The 27,458-nt window shown below is 35.7% G+C and overlaps 1 long non-coding RNA gene across 1 annotated transcript in view; it reads left to right on the forward strand.

Moving 5' to 3' along the window:
- The window catches only part of LOC112212058, a 224,124-nt gene that overhangs the window by 42,621 nt on the left and 154,045 nt on the right, over positions 1-27,458 (forward strand). Inside the window, exons 2-4 of the long non-coding RNA XR_004460904.1 lie at positions 1,489-1,643; positions 1,714-1,819; positions 6,146-6,201. This is a non-coding gene — a long non-coding RNA (uncharacterized LOC112212058). The remainder of the gene's footprint in view (positions 1-1,488; positions 1,644-1,713; positions 1,820-6,145; positions 6,202-27,458) is intronic.

The raw sequence follows: 27,458 nt of genomic DNA on the forward strand, positions 1-27,458 counted from the left end.
TCATACCTATGATCTTTTTGTAAGGGATGATGTAGGGGATTGTCTTGATTTTATTGACAATTTTTGTACATAATTTTTTAGTGTTCGTAATATGGACTTGTGGGAATAAAACTGAGGATAGAAAAGAAATGGTGTGCATGAAATTCTGCGTTCGGCAAGCAAAAACGTAAATCCACATGACCCATATTTCAAGTATTAAGCACACGCAATTATCTGCTTTTTGCTTTATTGGTAACAATGGATACATACTGGCAGTTTTTAGCAAAATGTATGTAGCTTGAATTATATTTAACCGATCGTGTCTTTAGATTTATTAATGGATTTATGAATTGATATACACAAGTTAGGATAAAAATTAAAAATCTATTTATCTAATTAAGATTCACGATTTATTTCTCTTTACGATGAAAGCGATAAATTTAGCTACAGCCTAAAATTAATTCCAAAATTGAAGTCAGTTAAATGCCCGAACTTGTTAGAACTTCGTGGTTTTGGAACTCATTCTCTCTCTCTCTCTTTCTCTCTCTCTCTCTCTCTCTCTGTATTAAACTAAAATCCTTAGATGTTATTGAACTTGTGGACTTACAAGAGACTTCAGGGTTCTAAACTTATCGAATATATTCTACTTCCTTATTCTCTGCACTGTTGTGTCCTACAAGTTTGTCATTCAATAAATCTTACTACCATCGCGAATAATGGCACTACTTGTCATAGATATTCAGTATTGTTAAGCTGGAAGAAATTTCATTTAAAAAGAATATCAGTTATGAAGAAATTATATTCAATTATAATCATAATACTTTTACCATCAAGTAAAGTATCATGTTCGCTATTTAAGTACAAAATATGCATTTATATCGTTTTACATTCTAGTGTAAATGATGCTATGTATCTGTAAGAATATTCGCAAAGAAATGAAAGCACACATTTTATCTCAATAGGATTAAAATATGAAATAGTACATTACAAAAGGTTAGCTCTGTGAAATGTACATAAACGAAGAATATTCTGGCGATGAGAAGTTTAATGAATCAAACAAATAAATTAATAATTTTTAATTAATTTTTAATTAATAAAATAATTATTCAAATAGGAATGTTTCATTAGTTCTTTGACAATATTCAGACGATTTTTGTCACTGGTATCCGATGTAATGCTTCATATGCATAGAATTAAGTATACACTACCAAACCCTTTGAAACCGCGTGTTCCATGAAATTTACAACATTAGAGGATGATCATCTTGAAATTCTGTAATCTTAAAAAAACCCGTTAATAAAATCTGTATGAAAGTAAAAGATATTATCGGTGATATTGGTAGGACGAATTTCGAATTAATAGTAAAATCAGCAGGTAATTCAATATATGTATATATAGATACCAAGTTGTTGACCTGTGTATATATTTAAAGTTTTATTTCAGAATAAAATATATCACACTGCGACCTAATACACTAATGCATCGTTGTAACTGTCTATTCTTTTTCAGAAGGCGTACAACTTCTTCGTGAGGATCGGTGAATCGCGATACACAACCGAAATAGCCGACGGTGTTTTAAAAGCCATCCGCTACACGTGTAGAGACGTTTGGGTTAGGCTGTCCGCACCATTCTTGCTGTATCTTTTCATCGTACGTGCCAATAGGTAAACTCTGTCTTTCTCTTTTTATTCTTCATCCTGTTCCCACCAAGTACATACATATATACGATTTCAGAGTATACCACCTCCGCTGGATTTTACGGTTCGGGTTTTATGGTTATATTTATTACGTCGGGCTTCTACGGGGCTCGAGGAACGTTTTCCCTGGGAGCGATTGCGACGTAAGTAGTCTATAAACCAATTCTCAATGAGCGAAGAAAACCCTTGTACACCAACACGGTTATGTTTGTACCTTCACCAACCGCTAGATGCGTTCAAATGTGTATATATATAACTGCATATGTATAGTTTCATTCGTAAGTATCACGACATATTTTGACTTTATAGAAAGTGTGATAATTGGTTCAGGTTATTAATTTCAACGATTAATCAATCAGAATTTTGCTTTCATGTAGGATAACGATCTAAGAATTTTTTCATTTTTAAACACGATAATTTAAGAATTACTTGTTTGTCTCTCACAATCTCTTACGCTAAATCTCATTGAGAAAGCGTTGAAAGAATTAGAAACAGAATTTATGTACATAAAATCAGAGACAAATATGGACATTTATGAATGGAGCTGTATCTATAGATAACTGTACAAGTACATTGTCGTTTATAAATTTTGGGACATCTATGACCTACAGAACTTGATGAACAATCCGAACTACCCATGATATAATTAAAAAGCACAGATTCTTATATTCATATCGTTTATCAATATCATATCAATATCGTTTCCACTCACACGAAATCGAATATAAAACCTCGTTTCACGTATTCGTTACTCACTATTTCTACGACACAACACAGCGATCTTCACACGACAACGATAAATTCAACTCCGACTCTCTCAACTCTCGTTACAATGCTTTCCATGCTCACTTTTTTCCAAAACATACCTTGATAACGCTCACAACACTCTTTGACAACGTCAACATATCTTGACAACGCTAATAAACAATTACCCCTCACGCCACGTCCTTCCTTGATGTCACACTATCTCATATTCGTGATAATGATATAAAATATACTCAACTCGGATGTCTTCCATTAGGACTAATTGTTCATTCCTTTCAGTTACTTTTATTTATACTGATTACTATTAACTGTTGTTTTCTATTATCTGTACCACATGGTTGTCTGAGTTAAGATGAGAGTGGTGAAAATTAGATAGAAGAATTTTACTTAAAGTACATTTATTTGATATATTGGCAATAGTTTGGACGCGTCCAAATACTTATAAACGAGGGTGTATAATGCGTGTGATTTCGCACGATGCGTGCGAAAGCAACTACAGACGATGTCACTTCGGGACGTAAAATAATTGTATCGTAACATCGCAACATCGCAACGACGGCTCTTTTAATATCGATTTGGTGATACAGTAACCACAGGTTACCGAGTCGAATCGCAAATCCTGCGTATGTCGATCGATTCTCGTCAACCTGTACCCTACCGGTCATTTGTGCTTTCACGAGCTCCGCGGCCGAGTTTACACGACCCCTGGGAGTCTTTCAAACAGGCACTGTGCATTCGGAACCGCGGCAGGGATCTTTCAGTGCCATGTATATCCGGGTCATTTGTATGCATGCGTCACCATTTGCTTCGTTATACGAAGCCTACAGTGCCTCTCAAATAAGTCTTCGTCTAATGTTTACCATTTCTGCGGATACCTATAGCGAAGTGGTTATACTTTGAGCTTAAATTCTCCGAGATGTACCGCTGCGAATGTTAAATTTGACTTTGATCATGACTTTTGATGGAAATAGGCAATTGCTGGAAGTATCTTCTTCATTTACTCAGAGCCAATGTTGCGTTAATTGAACGTTTTATTTGAAAAAAGATTTCTTTTTTTAATCAATACACTGTAATTTATTTATGCTTTTTAAGGTTGTTACAATAAGAGTGTGAATCTCAAGGATTTGTGTAATATTTTTCTTGGCCATTACTTTCACTTACTTGAGGATATAAATCCATCAATTTTCGTTCCATCTTCATAAATAAATCTTAAGGATATAATCAATTTAACCCAGATGAACGACTAGATGTAAATGACTACACAAAATAATTGTGATATTTTCGTAAAAAAATTTAATAATTGAGAATATACGAGTCGTGTAATAGAAAGTGCTGCTTCTGACTATTAATGTACCATTGATCTGTACGCTTCATATATTTTACTGTTATAATATATATACATATTTATACAATTCACATATTGTTATTACGAATCGATACACTTTACATAGATACCCTCTTTTAAATACATCAGTCCTAGAAGATATTAGAGATATTTTAACAACTGTAATTTATTGTTAGGTTTACTGTTGAAACTGATTTTCCCACTATATTTTGTAATATAATATACAAAATAATGGTCGTAACGAAGCAATTGGCACGAGTTTGCGGACAAGCTGGATCATTTGAAAAACACAAACGGGCAATCAAGGAATGCGATAAAGCGGCTTACTGACGAACGAGTCGTTCCACGATCACGAGCACATTTCTTTCTGCTTGAATCGTCGTCCTTTCTAAGGTGCATATAACGAAACGGTCGAGCAATGGGCCGTTGGAACAATGGTAAGACCAAAAGAGCAGGGAATTTCAAACGATAAGCGTTTCCACGCACAGCGAACCGTTTTACGTTCGTTTCTATGGACTCCCGGTTTTACGGTGCACTCGGTCTTTGGGAATGATCGCACGGCGAAATTTCTTTTGATATTTAGTGTGCACGGAACCGTACCAAGACCAGCTACGTGTGTTTAATAAAACGAATATTCCTCGAGGCTTTATTGACAAACGAATTTCGTCAGTCCACCATGAAGAATTCTATTCGAGATTCTGTTCACGGTGAATCCTGTAAATCCGACGACGCCGGAAGAAACGTCTATCTGTACCGCGGATTCTGCTTACATTTATTCTTCAAAAGTATCCCGATACGCTGTTAAAACAATAACGCTGATAAAACAATAAGATTCTCTGTGAATCTTAAAAATAATCTGAAAGAAGTAAAATGATTCTTTCGAAAGGAATCAAATTGTGCTTTAAATATTTTTCACGTAATTAGAAAGAAACATGCAAGTCGTAAAGAATATTTTACAGAAACGCAATTAAGTTTGACCTACCGAAACAAAGCGAAGCATTTTCGATTTTCTTATTCCACTTAATGATATCTCTTGCTCCTTATTCCTGATATAATAATATCTGTAATTATTCAGCCTCTGCAAGTGTATTCATTTTAAACACGAAAATGTCAGTATTGTTTCGATGCTTCAACGTTTTCCCTAACAATCACTCTTGACATATTTCTACGTGGAACTGAAATTACTCGAACTTCGTAATACGGTATCGCGTCGCATCAGTTGATGATACGTAAAATCGTCTCAAAAGGGAAGTTGTTTTCAACGAGCGCTACGTCGCATTTTCAATCGGTCTTTCAAGCAGCAGCAGCGGTAATTACCTCGACGGATATCGAATCGCTAAATAGTGGTCGTTATTCGAAAGACATCCTACCACTATTAGCCCATTCAGCCCTCGGGAACATACTCGTCTAGTTTCCACTCGGTCGAGTCTTCGTCCCATGGTTCAAAGGGATCGCATCATTAACCAACAAGTTATCATCTTTATCACTCTTTAAGATGATCGCCTTCGTTGCGCAACTTCTCCGTCGAGGACTCTCGTAACGGTGGCCAAGAAGACGAAGGCGACCGATCGTTACATGTAACTGCGAAGACACTCTCGAGTGAGTGGAAAGAAAGTTCGCAACGTAAGGTCGAGGAGGCCTCTCTTTTAACGAAAGGATCTCCTTTAGTAAACAGGCAACCCGATCGTTCGTATTCGTTACCGCGTCGGTGTGAGGACAGACCGATCTCAGAAACTGGGACAGAGTGTAACTGCTTTTTAAGATTTTCCGCGGCTTAACCATCTTTACGTTTCTACGAGTTTTATGTGGCTCTCCGTAAGGGACATCGATAAAATTGGAAATCGTGGGCGAGCGTCTTCTGTAGCAGAGTTTTGAAAAGTTTCAGAAGAGGAATCGACTTTTTTAATAGTTGATGGATGATAGCATTAAGGTAGAGTTTTTAGCGATAACTTTGATTTTTGGCATTAGCGTGGACAAAACGCAATTACGACGTTAGGTTGAGGTGAATATGAAATCCTCGATTGTAAAAGTTAGTCGTACGATAAAATTTCTTTTTCATAAAACAGATACCAGAAGACGAAACAATTAATAGCTACTCATATTCGTATTCGTGTTTAAATGGTTAAATACGTGATAATAATGTCATGATGAATAAATTTGAACAAAGTTAGGACAATTATAGTCTACTGAATGATATCTTTTGCTCTATTGACGATATTGACATTGTCTTTCTTGATCTCATTACGAATATTTTTATCACCAATCTTTTAAAATTTGTACATACTTGACTTACTATCTGCTATTGAATATTACATTGGAATATTTTCTATTTTCGGATTTATCGTCTTTTTTTTTACAGATATTTGGAGTAATATGCAAATTACTTGGTTGAAGATATCCTGAATTATAGCCAAGGTAGGTTCTACTTACGTTGAATTAGCATAAATATAATCGAAGTCAAATAGGTCAAGATTACATTGAATCGGTTAAGTCAGTCAGATTAGTTTAACAAATTGACCAAAGTAACGTAGCAGTATGGAAAGTAGAGCAAACTACGGCGATTTAACCAAAGAAAGTTGAATATCAAGCTCGTGAACAGAACAACTTTCGACCGATAAACAGAAACCTTCAACTATTTGGAGAATGTTGCTGTATTTTCGTATACAAATGTTCCTTCCTCGAGATAACGATCCCTTATTGTAACTGCACAACCTATTCATATTTTGAACTGCAGTAAATTTCTTTAGAAATACGTCTTGCAATTAATACACAGTCACCAGTTATTCGGATAAACAATGATAAAACTAAATTTATATGCAATAATTATTATGAAATCCTTTAAACTTATACTATGATATACGAAAAATATCTGGTGTATAAATATAATTAAAGAGAAAAAGAGCTTATAGATCTGACAAATGTTAACATTTTCTAGTCAAATAATGGAATCATTATAAGACTCCTGTTTATTTCTCAAACCATAAATTTCAACGTAATTACTATTAAACAAGTAGATTTAGTACTTCTAACGTAATTTACCCAATTCACTGCTTCGTCTTACGAAGTTTTCTTGCAGAAATCTCTCCAATCGTAATGTTACAAGTTCAGTATTTACCGATACCAAATAAGATGTTTCGAGTTGTGATTCGTTATAAGCATCCACGTTCTCAGTACCGTGGTAATCAACGTTTTTCCTAGAAACTTCGTGCGATACTAAAACTTTAACTAATTCCTAGAAGCCACAGCTTGGTCGTAGACTTTACAAGTATATCCGAAAATTTGTTACTGGCACCTTACCACCGATTTCAGTTAAAGCGCGAAGATCGTGATAGTATGGCAGGCAAAACTGATAGACGCTGAGTATGTGTGTATGTATGTGTGTATCTCGTTACTTGGGTCCGCAACCTCTGCGCACGGTTATCCGTCATTCCCTTATCTGCGTGAACGTTTTATGCCGCATAAAATAGTCGTGAAAATTGTCCGTGGATTCCTTTTCTGATTTACTAGCCGGCATCGATTCTCGATTCAATTCGAAAATCGTGTTACCACGAAAGCGATAACAGGTAACCGCGTTTCCAGACATGCTGCCTTCTCTTCTGGCCGACGCGATAAACGCGTCGTGCAACCGGCCTTGGATAGCTGCTGCTACATCTAATCGAGTCTTTGCCTAAATGTATGCAGTAACCGAGTAACGCCAAACTTTAAATCGATATCTGGAATTCGTCTAGCCAAGAGAGGAAACCGGCACAACGGCTTCTCCTTCTCTTTCGTCTCTGTCTGTTTGTCTGTCTGCTTGTCTGTCTGTCTGTCTGCTTGCCTGCCTGTCTCTCTCTTTCATCATCTCGTCCTCCCTTTCACGCCTACCGAGTTACCCACCACTAAGCGTACTGGAGGGTGCAAATGGTACATCCATTACTTCCCGCAGTCTAATGGCTGGAATTTATTAGGCGATAAGTTACTCCGCGCTACCTGCCTTACTTGCCGAGTTCCAAGACTCTATCCGGCCGGAAGTCGAGAGGGACACATTTTCAGGCTGTTTCTCCATCCCCTAAGATCCGTCACCTTTCTCCGCTCTCCTCTACCACCCTGTCCCTCCCCATTTTGAAGAGACGCGGCTCACCGCAATGACGCGAAGCGTGATTCCTTGGGATCACACTCTTTAATCCGCGACGAGGGATGAGAGAGACATAGAGAGAGATAGATAGATAGATAGAGAGAGAGAGAGAGAGAGATTCACGGCCAGTAGGGCGAATTAGGAGGGTCGTAATTCATGCTGACGTATTTTCAACGCGGATAACTCGAGTGGTTTGGCCGAAAAGGGTTGACTCGCCCCCACTCGTCTTATTTTTATCGTGGCCGTTAAGGACGTGTCACTGCTGGGATATTCTGGCTAGAATTTCACGCTGAAAATACGAAAGTGGAAACTAAAAATAATGGACTTTTCTCTATAAGCAATATGCGTTAGACATCTTCTATCTTTATAAAACGTTAAAATGTCGCAGCAAACGCGGCCTGGCCGTATTTCAGCCAACGCTAAATGCATCCTAAACGTTTATTGCATGCACGCGTATGGTCGAGTGTACTTTATGGGACAGGCTTATACGTCATGGTATATTGTGTTTCACTTGGGCGTTACTCGTTGAGTGATAATTCAGTGAATTCTTAATTGTTGCATCGTTAGTTACGCTTTCGAAACGGATTTTTCTTTTTTTTAACGCTGAGTGCTGTAATGCGATTGTATGGACTGATACGTTAAATATGCGTACATATTGGCATATTTATGAATCACATATTCAAATTTGAAGAAAAAAAGTTGACAACTTTTAAGATGAGATATGCATGCATTGCATCGATATCAGTTTTCTGTTACACAGAAACCGGATTTACTAATATTATTTCTTGTAGGTTTCTCAATTTCATAGTCTAGATGCGTAATCAATGTTGAGTTTCTCGGAAAACAAATGATTTATTTCCATGAGTTCGTATGTTGCACGGACAATCGAACATCGATAATCGCAAATTCCATAAGTTTGTAAAAATAACCTACTTTTCCTACTTTTTGATTGATGAACTTGACCAACTATATTAAATATCTTGAACATATATAAAACAAATTAAAACTTCCCGTTCCAAGAGGATTTGCATTTTTATGCAAAAAGGATAATAATTATGGAGCAAGACTAAGCAGCAGTCATTATTATGCAACAGTATTAAACATCAATAAACACATATCGATATAAACGTATGTACGTTTGTACAGCTGCAAAGAGTGCCGCAAATCATGATCTCTCGAAATCATCGCAGTCACGATATACCAACGCGATCGACGCAAATAAATGCCGATGAATCAGCTAAAGATTTATCGAGCGTCTAGTCACGTCTATTCGCAAGAGTACCAGAAGCTACGGACAGATTGATAGAGCGTGATCTTCACCAACAGGGTTCACTCTTAAGCGTGGACTCACGGCTCACTTTGTACGATTCTGCTTCGAACGTCCGACAGAGAAGTATTACGACGCGGAACCAGTCGGTGTTGGCAGATCGCACCGTAATTTCACCCTCACGTGCTGGAATCTGGAGCTTCGATTTGTCATTCGGCGCGACTCGCGGCCCATTTGTCAGCCGATGATTCAAGCGACGAGTAGTTACGCGGCCGTTTTCCGTCGCGCGATAACAACGCGACCTGGACCGGCCGCATTACAGGCCGACTATTCGATGTTACAATGATTTCATTGTTATAATTGGTCGCCTTGTATGCAAAATCGATAAACTTTCAATTTTGAGACTACGCCGACAGATTTACTGTTCGGCGCTGTAGAATCGTCTATTTTGTTGCTGATAACCAATAACGCAGACGCCGGATTCGATTCGAATTCAAACAAGTTTGATACATACTATGGGCGAACACCGGCGTTTTTAAATGGACGATGTTCTCTTCGTGGTCTCGCTAACATGCCGGTACACGTGAATTTCGCATACGGCATTATTTGGGTCTTAACGGGGACAGCTGGATGAATTAGATCCGGGTTGACTAGAATAGGGAGGTTGCCTAGTTTAAAGTGGATTAATTATGAATAATTGTGTTCTGGATTAGGCAGCTTTAGGGTGTAGACGACTTGGACTTGTATGGTACCGTATACATAACACGCGTAATTGTTTGGAGAATCTTATGTTTTCCTGTGAAAAAATTGTATTTTTTCATATGTAAAATATGATTGTTCATCCATTGGAAATAGTATATATATGTAAGTTGTTTAGAGGAAATTGATTTTTACATTTTTAATTCTACTGGTAGAATATGTTCACTCAGATATATTATTTTGGATAGGAAACGCGAGCTCGTTTCAGTGTAAGTTACTTCATACATATTTCTGGCTGTCGTAATAAATTATCGGAAAAGATAACTATCCTATGTCTAGAAGAAGCCCATATGTTAGAACACGTCAAACAGATGAGTTTCAAGCCGTAGTCGTTCGTATTTTTATTTATATCGCTAGTCATCCTCGTCACATACCTTTCGACATATAATTCTTCACAATTAATAACCATTTACCGACTTTAAGCTTTTACTTTGTGAAACCACTTTTATTTTCTTTAAACCACTTTCCACATATACATAATTTTCATGTTTTAACAATCTTTAGATACAATTTCTTCGAACACATATACAACAATCTAATCACGAAACTCGAGTACAATCAAGAAATAAAAGAATCCAAATTAAAATACTTTCAAACCAAAAATCACGAAACGACATAAATTGTTATAGCGAAGCATGGAAATGGAAAAAGGTACGAGCAACAACGATCTATTAAGCAGTCGCATTAGCGTTCCGTCGGCGTTTAAAACATATACAGCATGTAGAGGAGGATTGGTTTAATGACGTCGCCGAATGTTAATTATACGTTATACCACGAATCGTTATTCCCGCTGAAAACACAGTCCTCGACCATTGAACAGTGTCGATGTACACGCGATCGGTGCTTGTGTGCGAAGGTTTCCCTGGTTTTTAGCCCAGTCTCGATACGGGTGCGTGACTCCGCGGCCCCTTGCTCTCACCCTATTCGCTGATAGTTGCATTGTAAACATTGTGGCTAACCAGAGTACCTCAAAAGGGTTTTAAAAGTCCCGGAAATTCGGGCTACAGCTGATTCGGAAGCTGGTATTTACTGTTACTCATGAACCTATCTGGCTACCACCGGGCTACGATTGTTTGCACGTTCCTCCGCTATTCACTCTTCGCGGCCACACGCTTCCACGCGTTCGCGTGCGTCGATTCGTTGGTTAATTATGTTTATGGGCGATCGTAAGGTGTGCCTGACGCGGCTTCGCGTCTGGTTTACGTGCTGTAACCACGTTAAGGCTCGTGGGTGGGTCGTCAGTCTTTTGTTGCGGTTGCGAATTATTGGCTATTTTATTTACAGCCGGTTTCAGGTTATAATGCCTTGCCGTGGGCTCTTCGTGGCGATGGTACCAGCGATTATTCGAAAATTTTGTTTACGCTTCGTTTACTTTACGGAATGGTGTGGGAGTATGGGAGTGGAATGGATTTGTGTTTCGAATATTTGCGTTACGAAGCGGTCGAAAGCCTTAGGCCACGTCTTATCTTTAACAAAATTATTTAACTTAAGTTGTCAGTATATTCTATGAGTACAGATGAGAAAAATATGATACACAAAACTAAATTATTTGAAGCATGTATCTATGATTTTTACACTTACGCTAAACACATAATCTTTATTTATGAACGTATAGTACGTGATACCTGGTGATCGATTAGCAATATCACGTTAAATATTGAATATTGATATTTTTGAAATTTTATTTCTTCTGATACTTAAGAAGAAATTAATTATAAAGGAAGTTTTTATTTCATTTGTTCAAAATATGAGTCTCGAACGAGAGTTATTCACTATGCTTCTTTCGCAATAGCGAATTGATGGGATATGAAAGTAGGAATTTTCAGAGCTTAAACTACGAACTAGTTATAACAGTTTCATGCTCTAATGATGTTATCAAGTGACTTTCGCCATTAACTAGCAGCTAATGTTTGAATGTTTGTGGAAAGCGAACACGATACGTTCAAATGGTTAAATTTTTTAAAAATTACGTCCATATGTATTAAGCTTCGTATCTTCTTCATTTCATCATATCTTCTTAATTTGTATAAATATTGGCAGTCTAATTACGTATTACTATTCGTATTTTCCAATTATCTTTCTTTCATAATAACTGCACGAAAGAAAATACAATTGATTGGAAAGAGGACGAAGTTTATTAAAAGAAACCACTTTCGATCGATCTATTATTAATCGTATCTCGTACTCTTCTCGTGTTGAAATTGCTTGATACGCGATTAAATGACAGAGGAATCGGAAGGGCGACAGTTCGATTGACCGTTTCAATTTGCGTGAAATGATCGGGTAGAACGGAATGCCTGGTATACATAGAGTGGCAATAAATTTCTGTGGCTCCATCGAAAATTACGGAAGTCCGCTCGAAGTTTGCCGTGGGAGTTCCATGTAATTTTATACGATCGAATTTAAAATATAATTCATTTAAAATTGGAATCGAAGCTTCCGACCGAAAATTGCGATTGTCCGTTCACGACTGTTCGTGCTCGAGCGCAGAAATATCCACTTTATTTGCAAAGTATCGCGAGACCTGATGCGCCGGTGTTTGTTTAAAAATGTGTCATAAAAGTTCCGATGAGTGATTACAGTTGCAATGCATATTTCAAAGTGATACACGGAACTATCGGTTATCGTACAGATACACGTGGCTGGTTGAAATTTTTCGTCGGAAATTCGTCACGAAGCGTCCTTTTGTAATCTCCCGTGAATTCGTAATGAACATAGTTGAAAGAGATCGTAAGTTATTTGTCGAACGGTAGTGGAAAATTGTTTGTTCAATTTACGAGTCGTGAAATCCAGTATTGCACAACACGTGGTGTAAGCTTACTTACATGTATTATGGATTATGCACGCCAGGTATAATAATTGGGTCTAAGTGTGTACATGTTGGGAAACTGTAGTTAATTAGTTACTAGTAGCAAGTATGTACCTGGTAATTAATTTTAAAGCTAACAACTAGTTTTTAGTACTTGATATTACGCAATTAGATTTCTTTCTGTCTCGCAATGCATATTAAATTGTTATGTTTTCTAGTGTTTCGAATTAAGAGATGGTGGACAGGTGGGGGAATCAGTTGTTTCCTGTGGCTTCAAAAGAAATTAAAATATCAAAAATTACAGCCTTCAGAAATCGTTCATTAAAATCCATTAAAATTATTTCAAGTTCAACAAATATTATTTTAGTCGTAAATTTAAATCTCCAAGGTGATGATAATGTATTCTTTAATCGTACATTTCAATTATGTACTATGTCGAACGATGCAAAATTAATAATGGTTATTATAAAATAAATATCCCAAGTAATCATTTATACTGTATGTCATTAATTAAAATTTTTGCTTGTTATCAATTTATGAATAATTTACAAAATCTGGTGCAACAGAACTTCCATTAATATTTTTCAATATACTGTTAATTACTAATTATTGGAGACAAAATGAATTTCATATCTTGCTTTCTTACGACATTTATATACTTTAATATAGCTAATGATAATATAAATGAATTAAAAGAATATGTTTTCATTGATTTTGTTATTATTGTTATTGAATAACATAAAACATGAATTTTGAGCGTCGTATCACGAATAACACACTATGGTGTCGCAACTTTTTTTTCAGCAAGCGCGAAAAGAAAGCACTGATATATTGATATGGACCACCAATTTCATGTAACTTTATAGATCGCTATTTGATGTATTAATAGAAATCTGATATTAATTCAAAATTGAATTTATGGTTCTACATATCTTGTATCTATTTACATATCACAGCGAAGCTTTATGATATTCGATCGATTTGAAGTAGTTAAATCTAAAATTTCCAATAGAAAAGGTAATTTCTTTTTCAGCCTGTTCAACTGAATAATTCAATTGTTATTGAATTACTTAATTTATACCTATTTAATCATACTAATATATAATTATAATTATACATATTTCTAATTATTGAACTGAAATTCATGATCACCAATTTTGTCGATATTAGCAGTACATCTATATTTCTGGTAAAATTCCATAATTTGAGAGAATATTTAATTTAGTTTCTTGTAAATATTGTTATGATATATCTAGATATTAAATAAATTAAATAAATACAAATTTAAAGAATTTACCACTTCGAAGAATGTTAACTTTTATAGCAATCCTCTAGAGAAGAATACTATACATTGTAAAAGTGTCGTTCACAGCAATGTGCACATTTTAATCAAACAAATGTTATTTTGTTTTACGTTATCAAACGATAATTTCACATACTGCATCGGACTACTAAAAGCAAAGGATAAAAAGATAATGGAATGAAAGGATGAAACAGACATAAAAGAGAACCAATTAATTACAATATTTATACCTCTCGATATTATTTCCAAGTATTAATCATGAACGTCTACTGAAAGAAGAAAATCCTCCATCATTTCCCATTTTTCTCAAAGCGCAATTCCTCGGCGTTCCACGATCTCGTTTCAACTTTGCAGCGAAGCTTTTAAGTAAAACCTTTCCCTCTTTCTCCGTTCATACGTTATACCGGCTAAGTTTATCGACAAACACTCGGACGCCCTCTTCCCGTGACCGGTTCAGAAGCTTTCACGGTGATCCGAATATAATACGTTATAATCCATTCGTCTATTCTGCCCGAAGGGGTGGAAACAATCTGATGAATTTGTTAAATAAATCCACAAAGACGCCTGAACTCGATGAATAGCGGAATCGGCGCACGCATCTCGAGTCGATCGAACCAACTTTCAATGTTTGAACTAACTTCCGTAATGAAGCTCGACTTTTCGAGTATCGCTGTACGCCGATTATACCCGCAACAGTTTCATGGTGACATTCATCGTGGCGTTAGGGCTCGTACGATGATCGATATCGTTCGCATTCCATCGGTCGATTTCGTACGGATTGCTGTCTTCTGTTTTCAATGGCATCGTCGTCGCCGCCACGACGAGAATAGAGGAACTCGTAGGAACTCCGTGGATACTCGACAACTAGGTAGTTCGTTCAATTATTAAAATAAAGCCCCTTCCATGATTCCGCGGCGACAGAGAAAATGAAGTCTGAAATTCCCGACGATTTCATTCGCGCGGAATTTAGAGGTGAATAGCTCGAACGCGTTAAAAACTTTCGATTCCCCGCATTTTCGCTCGTGAACGTAGCTCCAACACGCGGTGGAAAATCAGTAAATGCTCCGTGATCGCTCCTCGTGAATTTTTTGGTAATTAATGGACGAGAAACGTTTCGATGAAGCGTGTTGGAGAGAGATGTTTTCATTTTATTAATGGAATTTAATTAATTATTGCGGTTGTTATCGTGAGAAATTTCTAAATTCGAATAGATTTTAAAGCAAATTTAGAATAGTTATATTTGGTGTTTTACTAGATTAGTAGGAGGTAAATCTGTAAATTAGTATTGTACATCTCCAGAAACAGAGTATTATTTCCGATAAATTTATTTATTACAAACAAATAGCATATCTGAGTAAGTACAAATTTTGAGACGAAATTAAATAATTATGTTGATAATCATCAATTTTCGCTGTATTTCAGTCGATGAAATTCATTAATTCGGCTTCTGAGCGACTCATTTAAATTGCTTCATTCTATAATAATAAAAATGTTGATCGGTTTATTAAAATAGTCCTTTCTTGTAATCGCATACTGAACTTTTGACAAATACGATAAAATTCATGAAACAGTTTTTATATGAAATTACTTGTTATTGCTTACAAACACCCACTTTGTAATAGTCGAATTATTATTTTTTAATAGTCGATAATTTGAAGCTACGAATTAAAATCTTTAATTTTCCACAATTTCAAAATTTGACAAAAATACAACATCACTTTTGAAATAACTGGATACATGTAGAAATATAACTGTCCAAAGCTCGCGTGAAACCGTGAAAAATGCAAGTATCGAGTGCAAGGTTTGAAAGAACATTTGTCCACCGATATAAACGACAAAGACACGACAACGGTGTTGTATCTGTCCTACTCAAATCGTCATCAATAATCCTTCGATGTTTCGAGGTATTGCAAATAAAATTACGATCCCCTTTTCTAACTTATCAACAAACCAATATCGCTATTTCAATGGTTGTAAATCACCGTAAGGAACGTTTTCCAAAAAACACATTGATGATTCTTGTCTCGTGGTCCCTACGTTACACGCTAAACTCGAGCGTGTTAAAATTCCACTTGCAGCCAGCTTTTTATCGGTGTTATTTTGACAAATCCTACTCCGGTTATCCGGACCCGCGTATGAAAAGATTGCAATTCGTCATCTTGCCCCACTTTCATTTATGTGCCAGCTATGCGCAGTGTGAAAACGGGCACGGATTTACTTTACCTGTATGCATTGTTGGACCACCGCGAAGAATTCAAACGGAAAAGCGTAAAAAAGAAACACACGCGCAGAGGAAAAGGAAAGAAAGAAAGGCTTCCCTTTTCCAATAAAAGGAACGAACGCGTCTACTTTTTGTTACCGTATCGACGCTAAAAGAATTAAGAGATTTAACGTGTCGGGAGTGTAAACGTAAAATCTCAGTTGCAGGTGTGTTACATGGAGCAAGGTGTGACGTATCGCTGTGGTTTTACGAAAGTTTTGCGCGTTATAGACCGCGAAAAATGAAGAGATCATTATACAAGTAAAATGTTCCCCGCTTCACTTTCCTACGTTCGTGTAGTTAACGTTTTATATTTCGCGCCACTTGAAATTTTTTCTGGCGTGCTTAGCGCAGTTCAGCCCCTCGTATCACTCATTTTTTCTAAAAGTGCTTAACTAGACACTGAAATATCATTTCCGGGAGAATGTAACAATTTTCTGTAAATTCACACGTAATCGCGAAACTTTTCCTGCTTATTCCACTGTTTCCCAAATTATCGTTACGGAATCTTCGGACGGTATGATGGAAGATCCGCGGGGAGAGTTTCTCTGTGATTTTTCTTACTGGTAAGTACCGTATTTTTCTCGATGGATGCTACATGAACGTCTTCCAAGTTTTCTCTGTAACGAATTTTCGAATGTAACTACTGAAATTTTAATTAATTCTTTCATTAGCAAAAACGATTGCAATCATTCAATTTGAGAATGATATATACTAGAGAATATTTATACATATCGTAAATATATTTCAAAAGCGACAGAGTTAGTCATCAAATACATCGTTGTTGGTGAAAAGAACGAACTTTAGGAAACAATGGTCGAATTACATATGTGAAATGTATGTGCGATAATAGTAATTTAACAATTCATTATATACACTTTAATACTTACAATAACATGGTTAGAACTGTGAATTCTTGAATGAGTTAACTGTATGCTCTATTGGATGCTTCACGTCGATGGTTAAACAATGTCAAAAGGATTTGAGTGAAATTATGTCGCTGGTGCAACAATTTCTTATGTTTCAAATGTTTTTATTACATATTCCAACCGCAAAATAGTACAGATATGCAAAATTATTATAATAAATAAATGTAATAAAGAGTGTACCAAAATAAATTGTAAAAATTTAATATTAGAAAGAAACATAATATTAATAGTAAAAGGATTTATCAAGATATAAAATCATTTATTAATGTCTCAAAGAAAACAAAAGGTCATGTACCCAAACCCTTGTGTGGCTGTTTTACCATTAACCTAGAGCATCGAATCGACATATAGCTAGCTCATTGAAGATTTCGCAGTTTTTGACATCTTTTTGAAATCACGATAATTTCATCAGAAATTAAAAAACTTCTTATTACCAAGAAGAATCATGCTCATTAAAATTTACTTATTCATTGCAACCTAATGTACTTTTTTATTCTGTAAATACACCAACAAGTATCTTATGAATATTTTTATAATTAAAATCATGATGAATTCGAGGATCTACTTCTATTTCAATTCAAGAGAACGATAACTTTTCTTTTTATTTTCTAGAACCGCGCATAAATTCGTCGTGACAGGATTCATAAATATATTTCACTGCAACAGGGAGGAAGGAGAGAACGCATGCTTTCCTTCGATTAACTCTCTTGCACGGAATTGCCAGGTTTGTTGTGAGACAAGTTTTGAGTTTACTATCATCTTATGCGTAATAAGTAGAGGAAGACGATAACACAGGTGTTCGTTCTCGAGTCATGATTATACGTGCAAGGGCAGATGAGACGTTTTATATTCTCCATTCGACCTGATATGAAATGAACGTAGATACATTAATTAATTAACCCGCAAATATACGTAGCTCGACTGGAATTTTCTTTGGTTCAATATTTTCCATGTGATAATGCACCATTGTTGACTTATGTGTCGTATATATTATATTTACTTTATCAACTGTTACACAAATGTAAAATTAGATATTATATATTACTCCTTATATTATTTATTAATCGTAACCAAATTATTGAATGGCAAATTGGACATTTCAGTGGAATTTAATGTTGTAAATGTATTTTAAATAGGCTTTTTAATTTTGTTGCTGTCTGATATGTAAAAATTGAAATCAAACACCAATGGATAACTCGTCGAAACAATTATTAAAAATATATACACATATCTTAAAGTATTGTAGAAATAAGATGGTAAACTTGAGAATGCTAATCGATGTTAAAACGTTTGTCATTTCTTTTGAATACTTTTCATTTAGATCATACGTTATTAATACATTATTTCTTAATTCTTAATTTTATACTCTAGTTTTTAAATAATTAAATTGATAATTCTCACGTAATTATATAATCTAGGTAATTAGGGGTATGTTTTTTTATACGGTGACCTACATTTATACTTCATATCATCTCATTTTCTACCATTATTTAATTTAGAGTTTACCCATAAAAATTAATCGTATTTAAAATTCCATATTACCCGTATTTTATAAAATAATTAAATACGTTCAATCTTTAGTTAATTTACAATGTCTTTTTTTCTCTTCTGTTGATAATCATATAGGGTTTAGAGTTTGCTTAATGAATTTTAATCACGATAGATCTTTGTATATATCCATTTATATCCGCATAATCTTATCTGCAAGTTTATTTTTATAGCCGATGGAAATCTTTTGTTTAAGTAACGAAATGGTGGATCGTCTGTCGTATGCATAATCAAAGAGCTTTTCAATCTGTGATCTTTCGAGAGATTACTTTCTGATGGAGAGAAAAGTTTGAAATGGAAAATTAATATGTGGAAATTATTATACATTCAAATACGAAACGATCAAGTACTATTTATCAAATAGTAATTTCATTAGGATACTACATATTTACGTAATTACAATATGTACAAAAATCATTTATTAATATCTCCTTATAAGAGAAGGTATACTATTTTGTAATTCATACAATACTAAATTAGCAATAGAACACATCATCCTGCATACAATAAGAGGAATTATATTCTTCATACAGAATCCAACAATTCCATATAAAATTTATCATAAAGAACAATTTAAAACATAACAAATCAATACAAGTGTTATTAATCGCTTAAAATATTTGAAGGTACATAATGATTTATAGCTCCATGTAACTTGCTATTCTTTCATGTTGCTAATAACCCACACAAATAGTTAGTGCAATTATAAATAACGGAAGGTTAGAAAAAACTTCGGTGCAGAAGTTGCCCTGAATTTTGAAAGAAGTTATCTTGCTTCAATAGCCTTTAAAAAACTCTTCGAACAGATCAATTTTATTCACCATAAATATTTTCATCTGCAATTTCTTTATATTGTCTATCATCATCTGTCTATTACAGTACATTTACATTTGCGATACTTATGTTAAATGTTTTACTACCGTACAATAAAATGAATAATAAGCTTGTTATCTATTCATTACTTGGTAATTAATCTGTAACGCTGCTAATTACTTTCATAAGTGTCAACGTAGTAACATTATCTAATAATTTCGCAGTTAAATATTCATAATTCATAATGCACATTGTATATATATATATATGTTTGTGTGTATATTATGGTTAAGACATCATAATAACACAGTTACTACGTTGATACGTGTATTTGCATACTTGTAAATATAAGTCAATCATTGTTTAAACGCGTATCAGACACAAAATCCTCTATAAATTCTTTATTGAAGTAGAAATCATTATAAGGAGAAATTCTTGAAATTATTTCTTTGCCTTTGTGTCGCACGAAAGTTTTAATTTTCGTTTTTCTCCTATCGATTCAAACTTCCCTAGGAGTTCTATGATTTGGAAGTATATATTTTTCTATACATACACGATACAACTATTTTCAACCGGTAGTAAATTAATCATTAATTTCTGTCCTGCGTTTATAGTTTAAATATATTTACGCTCACTTTAGGAAAATTCCTTTATTCTTGGAACTCGAAAGGATTTACAAACGTCTGCATTAGAAATATTGATATGTGGCATGAAAAGTAATCCATACTAAAAATATCAAGAATATTATCATCTCTACAAACCTAAAAATGTAAACCATTGATTTGCAAACATTTTCGACTTAGGTTTTCTAATAATAAAAAATATCAAATCACTCACGTAAGATCCATCAATTTTGATTCACAATAAGGAGACCAAGAAACGTCGAGAATAAACAATTCATTCCGAGTTACCACTTATCGTTGGAGAAACATTGGACGAAAAAAAGGTTTTTGATAAGCCGGAAGAGCCGAGGGAAGGCGCGGGTGTGTCCGGCCCAGGGCTGTTAAAGGGATCACTTTTCAAGAAACGGGAACACGAGAAAGCCTGTGGTACGTGCTCGTAGCAGGGGGCTATAGCATCTTCGAAGGGGTGAGAGTTCACTGTTCAGTCTTGCACCGGGCCATTGTAGGAGCAACGAACCGGCCAACCGGGGGCAAAGACGCCAGGCGCCTACTTGCTGCCACGATCTCACCAATCATTTGCGCATTCAAGCAGCTACACGGGAACTCAGTGGTTCTCCGGCCTCTCTCGCATGACCGACCTAATTCACCCACCGGTGGATCCGGCGATATTATTATTTCGGGTCCGTCGCCGGAACGTCGGATCGACGCTTCGGGGTATGTATTCATAGGCTTGGTTTCCCTTCGCGTTGAGAGGTTCTGGATAATGGAGGGTTGAAGAATGTTGCTCGACTTACGCGCTCGACTATACTTACGATATTTTGTGGTAGTTGTTATATTCATCCAAGCTGATTATATTTCCTATTGTTTATCTTAATAACATTATATGTAGAATTAGCTACGATGAATTTAGGAATGTTGCTCGATTTACACGTTCGATGCTGTACAAGTTTCTGTGGTAGTTGTTATATTCATACAAATTGATTGTATTTCTTATTATTTATGTTAGTAAAATTATACGTAGAATTAGAATTACGATGAATTTAGGAAACGAAAGTTTAAGAACATTGCTGGACGTAGGTGTCCGATCCTGTACGAACGCCGTGGTGATCTTTGCAAAGTATATGTTCACAGAAAATATTTTGTAATTTCTACATATATTTTTACGTCGTTTTTAAATTTGACCAATACAATCACAATAGTCAAATGTCATTGTTAGCTTTAATGAAGTTTCAAAATGTTTCGTATAATTCATGAAAGGCTTTTACGGTTTTTTGAATACTTCTGTGAGTATTGTACGTAGTATTAGCTAAGACGAATTTCGTTACAATTTCTCAAAGTTTTGTCCTAAAAATTAGGGAAGTTTGTGTTGTAGTGTAGAGGCAGTAAAGCACGTTCGTGACCTGAATTCGTTTTTGGTCTCCTTATACAGATTGTGAACTGAAATTAGGTCGTCTGTATCACAAACTTTGGATAGTCAATTCTAAGTTCCTAAACAGTGATCGTGTAGTTGTATCGTACTTTTTGATTCGTACATGTGCGAAGATGAAAATTCTGTATCTAGGTTTGCATTAGTAGAAAAGATTAATATCGTTAACACGCATTATTCACTTTTTTCGGGCTTTAACTTATTTTAATGAGCAAACGTTTCTATGATCCTATATTTGAGACTTTTTTGCAAATACTGCTTTAAAATGGCTTTTCATAATTGATTGAGAGGTGGTAATGAAGGTAAAAAGTATGATAGATTAGCTGAGCAAAGTAGATTGTCTGGTTAGTTCTCGCACACCGTTAAACGTATTTACATTTTACAATCCTGGATGGATAGGTTCTCGAGTCTGTTTTATACTAGTCTTCTATTCTGCGAAATTCCTTCTGCGAATTACAATCGAAGCGAACCAGAATCATGTGAAATGAATATTTCTTAGATTAAGACAAATGAAAGATATTAAATGTAAAATGTCGATATCGGATCGGGAAATTTACTGTAGATTTGCCAGCAATATATCTCAGATGAAATTTCAGATTAAAAAATAATTAGCATTAACAAAAGTATTATCGTTTAAAGTTTACCTTGATTTCTTTTTGTCGAACATTTAAAATCACAACGGAGACTTTTATTTCTGTAAAACGTAAATATAATCATAAAAGTGAAAGTGTAAAGTACTCAGATTGATATTGCAAACTCTATGAACGGAATTAATGGAGAATCTGCAAGGAATAAAGTTTACGTCAATTTTTCACGAGTTAGTTGTTTAACCGACACTGGCTTTCTCCATAATTGTGCAGCATAGAATAACTATCTCGCATAACGTTTACCTTGAAACCCCATTTACAGATGCTCCGATAGTACAGCCTGACAAAGTTTTTCGCCATAAATCAATTACTTTTACTCGCATTAAAGTACCACCTATAAGGTTTCTCGAAAAGTTTCCGCCGCGTGAAACTTTTGTCTCGGTCTCCTGTGGAAACCTTCGAAACCACATAAATTTCGTCGATAGCAACACCACAACCGAGCGTAATTTACAAGCTATATCCGATATCAATAATCGATGCTTTCGAGTGTCGCGTTCTTGAATTACAAATGCAATGGTCAATCAATAAACAATAATAAAGCGATATAAAGGCAAAGGGGAGAAAGTCAGAGTGAGTGGACTTGCAAGCTTATTTAAATATCGATGATATCGGTTCGATTGAACTGTACAAGTGGCCACTTCGAGGTAATTAAATTAATCAATTGTATCCGATACCTTTGAGACTAAGGGCCCGTCGCAAACAAATAGAAACTCGTGTTCTCGAGTAATAAACTCCTGGCTGGAGATGTTCACAGACATTCTTGTATCTCTCTAAATATCAAAAGCCAATATTGGCGTGCTGCCTTCGTTCGACTTGCATTCGTTTTTCTACGGCGACAGCTTTTGTGTTTGAACAACGCCAGCCGATTCTTCTACCCGGAAAAACTGATAACAAAAGTTAATTGACGATACGATATAACACAAAAGACCAAGTACACGGATACAGGCTGAAAAGGTTCGTAAGAATCGTAGAATATAAAACGCTTTATGCCCGCAACTCTCTTAAGTACGGGAATCCATAACGTCGATAACTCTTATTTTACGTATGCATCAAATGATTAAAAAAAGAAATAGAACATTGCCATCCAGTTATACTTGCAACTGGAAAAATGGGATTTCTCCGATTTCAAATAGATAAAATGTGTTTGTATCATGACAGAACATGAACGTGTGACAGAAATTACAGGCAGCACAAACGTAGTAGCACTTGCGAACATCACCTTTCGAATATGTAAAACTTGTACAATTTAATAAATTAATATATTGAATTCTATGTTATATTTGAAAATATAATAATGAAATAAATTTTACTATTGTGTGTACGTAATGCTCGTACAAAACTTAAACCATGCACGTAATAGAATAGCTGACTATAATTATTGAATACAAACAAGTGTACGTACGATACCGCGCCATTCAATATGAACGCATTACATTTTCGGATATACAATTCGATAGACTTGTTCCAGAATTGTGATATCACGGTAGAACGGTTGTGTTTCGATGTCGATACCGAAGTTGCAGAGCTTCTTCGAACGTCGTGCTATAATTTTGAGACTCTGCAACTATGCTATCTTCGCTACAAGTTTATGCAAATAAATCATGCTGAATAGGAGGAGTTATGTCATTCGTTAAACAAGACTGAGCATTTATGCAACGAAGGCTCTGAATGGCATTGTTTTTGAAGGGAAAACAGGAATAATTAAACTCGGACAGTTTAATTATATTTCAGCAAAAGATAAAAATGAAATTGTATATAAATAACGTATACATAATCAGAGTAATATTTTTAATTGACAATTTAATTTATATTATTCCATTCGGTGAATGAAGAAAAAGATCTTTCGTCGATGCAGGTAATGTGCCATTTAAATGGGTTTCATTTTCGACGTTCACTCTTGTCCTTAATAAACTTTCAAATACAGTTATTCGTTTAATTTCTATATTTTTTTATGTAAGTTATATGGTTTTGTATAAGTTAAGTAAGTTATGTAAGTCGCATCTTATTACTGCAAAAATGTTAGTATTCGGATGATATTAAATCAGTTACGTGCATCGCTGTATAAGCGCTACTTATAAATCAAATCTTAATAAATCAAGAGAAAAATTTGCGTACTTATTCGTTTTCTAAATGGCATATTCACTGTATCATACTGCGTACAGTAATATTTTATCTTCGTCGTACATTTTTTATTTAAAATATCCTTAACATAATCCTTGTATATTCGTTCTTCATATATCAACATTGGCCCAGAGAATTGATCTATACTGCAGCTTGAACTTGATCTTGTTAGGGTAAATAATTAGTTTATATAATCAACGCTGTTTTCTGATGCTGCTTTGCAGTTTAGCTTCTAAAGTCTCTGTATGCGATATTCATGAACGTCGAGTTACGTTCTCGGTACGTTTCAATTCTTAAAACGCAGACCGGACACATAAGTAAACGGCATAACGCTGTGTGCTGTGTGTCTGTGTGTATGTGTGTGTGATATCACGCAGTCATCCGGTGAAAACGATAAATGAACTCGTGCAACCTGGTCGCGAGACGAAAGACGAATGATAATAAAAGGGTGAAAGATGAGGGTGGGAAGGAAAAGAAGGGGGACCAGGTTGCACGAAAGACAGGATGGGAAAATAGTAGTCCGTAATTTTCGAAGGAGAAAGATCGGTCAAAGAGTTCTCTAGCCTCTGTTCTTCCGTAACTACGAAAAGCACGGTGATAGGGTCGTGAATCGAGTGAGTTGGACTTGATGACACACGACTTGCTACAGACTTCTAGACCGTTCGTTCCTCCATTCCCCTGCGAATTGAATCGAGAACAGAATTCGAAAATCGTCTCTGCTTTTGTCTCTTTCCCTTGCGCTTGCTTCTTTTTTACCACTAGTCGTCTTGTCTTTGCCTCTTCTGTGTTTCGATGTTTCTAACGACAACAGTTCCCCGATCGCTAGCGTTTGGACTTTTTAAATGTTTACATAAGTCCTATGAACATATCCTTTGAATAAACTAGCGGTTTCATTGAACAATAGCTCATAATATAAATTTTTATTCGATGTGAAAGTACACGCATGCCCTGAGGATATTCAATATCGCCTTTCTCGAATATGAAATATTCGTATATTGTATAGATATACGTAGGTAACTCTTTCGATTATGCGAAGCTAGTAAAATCATACAATAATAGTTACTTGAACCAACCATAAATCAAATTGAATAGCTATTTATTCTTGTGTATAAGAAACATTGTAATTTAAACTAGCATTATCTAATTGGACGATAAATATATTCGTCCTCGGTAAAATTGTTTCTAATTATAATGCATTATGTCTTATAAGTGAATCCTAGAGAAGGACGTATCTTCATTTTCAATAACCGACGAAAAGAAATTATTTCCTACGGGCCAAGGAACATTTTGAAAGAATTAATCTAATCATTGAACAGTTCACGAACATGATTTCATATGCCCAATCCACTAAAAGACTAGGAAAATCTGGCAGTCGAGATTCTCGAGCATTTTAGACGGAGGAATATTTTCTGAGAAACAACGGAACGACGGGTGTCCTATCACGTATTTCTCCCTGAAGATAGTTTCCTCTCGAAAATACTGAATGTACCTCTTAAGAAGCACCCTGTACCCTTTACACGTAGCCGATGCGGCAGATCCGCTCGCGTGTACGTGTGCACCGCTCGAAGGAGAAAGAAAGGGACAGACAGACACGTTACGTTCGATGCGAACTCGTCAAAGTGCCAAATCCCCGCGGGTACAGAAGCTGCGGGGTTAGAGAAAGAGAGAAATAGAGAGTCGTGTGTGCCATGGTCTCGTAGATTCGATCAATGGGGAACAACGCGACGTCGGTTCGCCGCTTCATCGACGACGCGATCGAGCTTCGTTTCTCATCCCCTTTTGAACCCCTCACCACCCTCCTGTCACTCTCTACCTTGTTTCTTCGTACGTTCGATCTTCCCTCTCCCCGTCGGCCACTCTCGACACTCGCTCAAACTGTCAATCTTCCTGCAACGATCTAGAAAAGGCTTCCTTTGAGAGGAACCGACTCGTCGAAGCACTTGGAAACGACGTACCAACCATTACATACATACGTGTCGTCTACTTAGTCGCTAATGTATTCGGTCGAGTCGAAAATCAGCGAAATTCCAAAGGTCAACGAGAAAACTATGGAGACTGTCTGCCTGGTATATAATTTTAGCATCCGTGGTAACTCTTCGCCTCTACCACGGTTCTTTGATATGAATAGAATGGTAGAGACCGAGATAGGTTAGGTCGCCCTACAGATCTCAGAACCCTCTCTGATAAATTATTCCTGTTTTCAGTTACTGGTTGCACGAACGAATTATTCAACCGGGAGTTAAGTAGTGTCAAGTGAATATAGCGACTTATATGAACACATTCGTTCTCGTGATTTGTGCTACGTATTAATTTTAATGGAAACCGTGCTAGATAAATTTCCTCGGTTCGAAGAGAATCTTCCAGTGGATTCGTTTTTCCTTTAATAAGGTCAAATACTGGTTGTTTTTAAATAAATTTACTGCATCAAGTAATATATTCGTAAAAAAACGTATAAATTCTACTGATACCGAATGTAAATCTTAACGATATTGATGTGATAACTTTAATTATCAAATTTTCATAGAGGTAGGGGTTAGTTTGTGTTATAATCACGTTTTTTCATCGTTTTAATATTTTATTTATTAAGAATTTGTTAATTGGCCATTAACAAACCTTGATTCTACCGTAATTATTACTCGATCATTACTTTGTATTTCCTTAAATCATTCTCTAAATATTTAAAATATCTAATATATCTAAATATTTAATTTCGCTTAAAATAAATGACTTCCACGCACAATGCCCACAAATTAGGCAAAATGAACGACAAAATATCATAAGATAGACGTTTCCAGAAATAGCTACCTAAAAAACAAGCATCGTCTAAACGACTACTAACAACTCTTGATTCCTTCGTAATAACCAAGCTGCCACATTCCGGTTCCTCCTCACTCTATGACCGTCCATCCACGCGTCTATCTGGTCATTCGGCTGACTTTTCCTTTTTTCGCGTTCTGATCCCCCGGCATCGTTGTCGAATGAATTCAGAGCGGCTGAATTCCTGGAACCACGAGGTGAGGCTGGCCTGTAGCGCGGAGGGGGGGGGGGGGGGA

This window comes from Bombus impatiens, unplaced genomic scaffold (genome assembly GCF_000188095.3).
Source record: "Bombus impatiens unplaced genomic scaffold, BIMP_2.2 scf_0102, whole genome shotgun sequence".
Classification (NCBI taxonomy): domain Eukaryota; kingdom Metazoa; phylum Arthropoda; class Insecta; order Hymenoptera; family Apidae; genus Bombus; species Bombus impatiens.